The 6,697-nt window shown below is 49.1% G+C and overlaps 1 pseudogene; it reads left to right on the top strand.

Annotated features, from left to right (window-relative positions):
* The first annotated feature begins 268 nt into the window (after positions 1–268).
* Positions 269–4,593, top strand: LOC118975038 (40S ribosomal protein S20-like; annotated as a pseudogene).
* Positions 4,594–6,697: the final 2,104 nt, after the last annotated feature.

Here is a 6,697-nt window from a genome sequence, read left to right as displayed (position 1 = left end):
TGTTCTCCAGTTCTCTGCAGCCTGTCAGGGGCCCCATCTGCAATGCTTCTGTGGTTTCTGAAGGGGGCAGAGGCCAGCTGGGGTTGCAGGGGGTCTCGTAGGGATTTCTCCAACCAAGACTTCCTGTCCCCTTCTGACTGCTGAGAACTGATCTGAAACTGACATGAAAAATGTCTGTACTCAAGAGCGAAGAAGCCAAAATTAAACAGACTTGCGGACCATGGGTTGGTAAATCACTCCCCAGTCCCCTATCTACTCCCAAGTAACCATGGGCTTTGTCACTCGGTATTTCTCTACACAGACCCTAAAAAAGACTAAGCGGGATGCACAGAATCTGGAACAACAGGATTGGTAAGGACCAGCCTCCCCATTTTGTAGATGACCCGACTGGGGAAATGCCAGCTCGTGAGCGTTGCTAGTGATGGGACTTCCACTCTAAGTTCCCATTGGTCAAGATTGTATAAGCTCATGTACCATAGAAAGTTCTAAGGTCAAAAAGTGTGTTGCATGGTGGGCAGCTCCCTTTAGGAATCCGCACTTCAGCTTGGGGAGGTACGATCCATACAATCAGAAGAGCAAAAGTGAAACATAAGCCGAGTGTGTAAAACTCAGGCGAGTGATGCAGCCATGAAGGCCACAGGACATCAGAGGTGTGTGGGGATGGGGGGTGGGGGTCGCTCACCTTCATGAGGTTTAAGTAGGTCAGGGAACGGCTGACACCAAAGCCAGCTCTTAAGTCTCCAGAGATCACCTTCCTCAGTGACTGTGCTGGTCCCTGAGGTCTCCACCTCCTCCAATCCATCTGCATGGTGACTTTGGATCTCGCCTGCACACATCAGCTATAGGGGAGGGGGTGGGGGTTATAAGCACCTCTGTGGGTTTGTAACTGAACGCAGGTCCCACTGCCTGCTGTTGGGAAAGCCAATACTCGAGAGAGGTAGGTGCTTGATGTAAAGGAAAGTGGTTTATTTGCAGATGCTGGCCATCCGGAAGATGGGGGACTCATGTCTCAAAACCCATCTCTGGGGAAGATAGGGACCCTCATCTCAAAGCCCATCTCCCCCTCTCAGTGGAGGTGGGGGTTTTTATAAGGAGGGGCAGGGGAGCAGAACACAGAGACCAAGGAGGGGGTTGCAAAGTTCTCTACGTGCAGATGAGCATGGTCCATTCCAATAAGGCAAAGTGATGGTCTGGTGTGCGTCATCCTGGGTTTGTGTCATCCGGGCTTCGAGTCCTCCTGGCTCCAGGGTTGAAGGTCAGCAACTCTCCCAGAGCTAGGATGACTTAAGGTCTGAGTCTGCATCTTTTGAAGTTAGTTGTTAGGATTCTTATACAAAGATGCTATTTATCTACAAGCTATATATTAATCAGAGTCAGCACTCACAGAAACAACATTGAAAGAACGGTGGGTGGGTTACAATTTCCCACCATTACAATTTTCCACTGTTACAGGCTCCTGCGTTTAAAAAGTGCCTAGCACTTAGTGTTGGCTATTTTATTTATAGTTTTAAATGTTATTTTAAAAATTCTCTTATAGATTTTGCCAGTACTGTTCAGATGTAGGCAGTGTTCATTGCCCTGAAGTCAGCCATTAACGGTTACTTTGGGGTAAGCCGTTCACACAAACTGCTAAACAACTTTGTAGGGTTGCCTTTGGAAGAAAACAGAGCCCAGAGAAAACAATCCTCACCCACTCCCTTCAGAGCTGGGAGGGGGTCAGAACAGGGCAGCATGAGAAGCTTGGTTCAGACGGGCCGGAGCGGGAAGAAGGGAAGACGAGGGTGTAGATGAGGGCAAAGGGCGGAAGGCAGAACAGGATGTCGAGAGTGAATATTACTAAAAATTTGTAAGTGTGTGTAAGGCTCCCAATAATTAGAGAGTGGTCACTTGCATCAAGTCTCATTGGAAGTTGGTTTAGGCAAGAATCCTTCAACTCAAAGAGTTCGGGGTCTAATCAAGTAGTGTGGAATTTACTGCCCTCTTCTGGAAAGCGTGGGGAGTTGACCTTTTGATTGTGCAAGTCAGTTGTAAGCGTGAGAAATCTGAGGCCAGTTTCAGAAAGAATTTGAAAGGTGTCTCAGCAGGAAGGAAAAACCAGGTGGGAGGAGACAGGAAGGTAAGTGCCTGAATGAAAAAGGGGCCACGTGCGAAGCCTGACAAGCTCAGGGGCGGCTACACGGTGTCCTTACGAACTCAGAGACCTGAAGTAACCACATAGGCTGGTGCGAAACGACAACTTCCCAACTAAAAGCGGGGCAGGCAGTCATGCCCTAGGCCAGTATTTTTCCCTCACAAAGGTCAGTCTTCACCTTAACTGAGGCTGCCTTTTTTTTTGTATCTATGAAAACATACCCAATAATATACCTTTGGGATATTAATTTCCTTTTCCCCAGACCCCTCACAGGGGGGAGACACAACCACCCCAGCAGAGCAGGACACAAGTCCCCTCAGTGCTTCTGTCATCAACGAATTTCATGGGATCCCCTTACATCTTCCCCTTTGATTCTGATGTATAAAATTCGTAGTAAAACTGATATTTTTCCAGAGCATTTTCTCAATCTGTTGAGATTTTTCTTCCTAGGAATTGTCAGTTTGGTTCAAATAAACTCATAAAAAATTCTGACAGGTTTAGACATTTCTTACATTGACTTAACGTAGCATATTTCTCAAAATGTACAGGAAAGTTCCTGCAACCCATTCAGACTTTAGCAATACTTCCCTGCTACAACCAAAAGCCCGGCATTAAGCTTCGTTCACAAGCAGAAGGCGTTTGCTGAGGTGTTAGTTCATAGAGGAAAGAGCTCACAGTGTGGAGGCGGTTCAGCCTGAGCCGGGGTCTGGATTCTGCTGCTGCTGCTGCTGTTATGTGCGAAAGTGGCTGAGCTCAAGCTGCCTATTTAGCCTCTTGGCCTTGACTTTGTCGTATGTCAAGGGAGGACAGTAACGTGTAACCCAGGAAGATGAAGTGAGATGCCATATTTGAGAAGACCAATATCTCATAGATTTCCCTTTAAGAAATTTAGTTGAGGAAATGATAGCATCATATTGAGAACAATAAAGAGAGACCTGAGTAAACAGAGAACTATAAGAAATTCAAGAACAGCCACGGATGGGGGAGGGGTGGCGTTTGCAGAGGAGGGAGAGCCTGCTGAGGGGAGGCCGCAGTCTGCATTCTTATCTGACTGGAAGTTACACACGCAGACAGTCACCCAGCATGCACTTAAAATTAGTGCACTTTATATATGTGTACCACACGCAATTTTTTTTTAACAGAGGAAAGAGAAGAAGAGGAGAAGAAGAACGAAAAGGAAAAGGACAAAATGATGAAGAAACCTGTGGTGAGGTGGGGGTAAGGAAAATTCTAGAACTTGAGTCAAGACAGAAGTCTAAACATTTTAACTCTGCCCCATTCCCTCTCCTTCCTGAGCACTCCTTGCATGACCCGGTGAGTCCTGGAGACTGGGAGTAGTCATCCACAGGCAGAGACTAGGAAGAAGTTCTGCTGGTACCCACGTGGCCGGAGAGAGCAAAGGTAGAACAACCTGTGATCCCAACAGGGGAAGGGAATGCCTGTGGGGACGTAGAGAAAGTAAGTGGTCGTCATTAGGAACCCCTGGCTCAGAGGTATGGGAGCTGGAGGTCAAGATGGACCAAGGGATGATAAGGTTTGCTACCCCCACAATTTCTAGAAAGTGCTCTGGATGCACACTCAGTGCAGTGGCAGTCCCCAAAGTCAGTCCCCCCACCACCACCACCACAGCCTTGCTGACAGGCACACCTCAGCCATGGCTCCACCCCAGCTAATTGCTAATAAAATAGGCCAGTTAGAGAAATAAAGCGCTTAACTTCAGATGACTCTGGACTCCAGCCAGTGTGAACAATAAACGCAGGCATGCAGACTGAGCTCTCCTCCATACTTGTCTCCGTTCTGACTCTTTTCAGTATCTTCATAAGCAAATTTAAATTGAGTAACTTTCTCCTCATGTTCCTTTAAAGGAAAGGAAAGGAAAGGAATGATTTGAATAAAGACAAATAAGCTCCAATAGCTACCCTACGAAAGGATTCAGAAGAAAAGATCTGAGGGGAAGAGACGATAGATAGCAACAGTGTTTTGGACTTTGTTTGGATGATAATGTTGGATACGAGCTGATGAGCCTGAGGAGAACGTGGTCACCTCTGCATCGAGGCGCCTCTCCTGCCCCTGACCCACCTGGTCGCTGAGGAGCAAGCCCGTCAGGAAGCTGAGCCCCCGCCAGGCTTTCAAAGATGCCTGAAAGACTCCCGTTGGAACCAGAGGTGGCGATTCACTGAATTAGAATCACTCTAACCAGAAAGTCCCTGGAGAAAGTGTGTGCTGGCTTGATCAGAGGTGCAAAGAAAAAGAATCTCAAGCAGAAGGACTAGCTTGGATGCCTACTAAGACTCGGAATCACTTCTTCCCCTGTGGGGAGGTTCTAAGACTGGCGACCTTTTCAGCTCAGGATCCACAAGCCACTCACCGGTTTGCACAGCCCTTCTGAGGGTGCGAAGCAGGTTGCTTCCATCAGCATTGAGCCAGGACTTGAGGTTGAGGCCATCATTGCAGATGGTTAAATCAACCTTTTAAAATAAACTATCAGTTATTTTTAAAAATTGATGAGAAAAATGAGCAAAAATGGGATGTTCAAATAGCAAATTCAGGCAAAAGGAGACACCAATCAATAACATCAGTTTATGTCACAGAACTGCAGAATCATTAGGGATCGAAGGTGGTGCAAGGTGAGGGGCTGAGAAAAGGCAGACTGTTGGGGGGAAGCACGTGTAAGGACCCGCTACCCTTTCCGCCCTACCCTGGAGCCCGCTGATAGCCTGCTTGTCACTGAGGCGGGAGGGTTCATTCTGTGGGAAAATGGAACCAGAGAGCAAAACAAGCAAACAAACAAACACCCAAATCCTGAGGACATCACTCACAGTGGAAGGCAGAGGGGATGTGCTGCACTTCAGTGAGGGTGCCAGTTGAGGTCCACCCCCCACTACGAGTCCCTTAAGCCTCTTTGCTCCAAATGAGTTAACTTCACCCCCCACCCTGCCCCCAGGAGGAAGTGTTTGCCCTGAGACATCAAGATGTTGTTGGAGGGAACTAGATTCTTCCACAGGGTCACAAGGAGCATTCCAAGGACCCATGTGTGGGAGGTTAGGGGTGGCAAAGTGGTCTATTCGTGTGGAAATAGAAGCTGCCCCTGGGCTTCCAATGTCCCATCTCCCTCTGTCTCACTGTGGAAAAAGTCCAGTCTTGTCTTCAGCAGGGCCAGGATGAAGGCCACTGCCCAGACTCTGTGCTCCATATGGGAGTCCAGTCCAGCGTCCGGCATCTGGCCAGCATAGCGTGTGTTTCCAGTGGCAGTCTGTGGCTGTGAGCCTGGTGTGGAGATGCACGCCCATGGTCCACGTGGCTGGGAGGGCCGCAAAGCCATGGAGAGCACAGACGCATGCACCCTGGGACTGTGGGTCACAGGTAAGAGAGAGAGCGAGAGAGCAAGTGCACCTGCTTCTTGTTTCCCTAGGATTATATTAGCTTGGGCCAGGTCCCTCCTCAAACAAATCAACTTCCCAAACTTCCATGGGCTTTTGGATGGGTTTATACCCCCTGCTTAGAACAACAGGCCTCTATAGTCCAGCACGTTGCTCCCGTGCCACCCAGCAGTCCAGCACTGCAGGAGGAGGGGAGGAGGGTCCGTCCCCTTGGTGGAGCACAAGGCTGTGGTTCCCTGGAGTGTGAAGCTGTCGCTTCCTGGTGAAGCAAACAGGCGTAGGTTCCCCAGTTCATTAAGCTCAATGTCTAGTTGCCTTTGCTCCCCTCTTCTGACTAAGTGCTAACAGTGTGGGGGCAACTTTGCCCACAAGTCCCCCCATCTGCCACGCATGAAAATGAAACTACCAAGACATGAACTGCTTGGGGAGGAGAGGTGGTCAATCTCTCACAGGAGAAAGACCGAGAACTTCTTCCTCAAGGGCTTTTATTAGGTTCATAATACACAGAATACAGGTAAAGCTCATCAATCAATGTCAGGTGGCAAGGAGCAAACAATACATAACATTTCAAAGAGATCTGAGGGCTTAGTCTGAGTCAGTGTCTGTCGGGTAAGGGGGTTGCAAACACTGTGGGAGACATACTCACTTCCTGCTCGGACCCTTATCATATGACTGAAAGCACTCTTAGCAAAGCAGGCTCCACAGGACTTTAGAAACTCTTCCTTATACCCGATCACCCTGGAACCCGCTCTAGTCGGCAAAGGGCTGCACCACCCTCCTAGTCATAGGTTTTTAGGCTTAAGTGGATTAAAGCCAGGAAGCGCTTCTCCCAGACGGAAATGGGGACTCAGGCTATGTCAGAATAGTGGGGGTCTAGGGTCCACACCCCCTCTTTGCTGCAGCTACCCGAGTCCTTCCTTGAGGGCCTCCCAAGTGATTGTGTCTGGCTTAGGTCGCCCCCACCCCCCAAGTGGTCGTACCCATCATTGACTAACCAACCAAGCATTGGGGGCAGAGATGGATGAAGCAGAAGCAGTGCTCCGGCCCCGGAGACAAGCTTTGTCTCCTTAGTGGCTCACAGTCCTGAGGTCGCTCACTCAGCCTTATCCAAGGGGGGCGGTTACAACTCCTGAAACCAGGCAGAGCGGTTCCCAACACAACAGTAACGCAGAGGCGTGGCCCACAG

This window comes from Sturnira hondurensis, unplaced genomic scaffold (assembly GCF_014824575.4).
Source record: "Sturnira hondurensis isolate 20B ecotype Veracruz unplaced genomic scaffold, ASM1482457v3 Scaffold0020119, whole genome shotgun sequence".
Taxonomy (NCBI): Eukaryota; Metazoa; Chordata; class Mammalia; order Chiroptera; family Phyllostomidae; genus Sturnira; species Sturnira hondurensis.
Note: the sequence above shows the minus strand (reverse complement) of the source record. Positions and strands in the feature narration are given on the sequence as shown.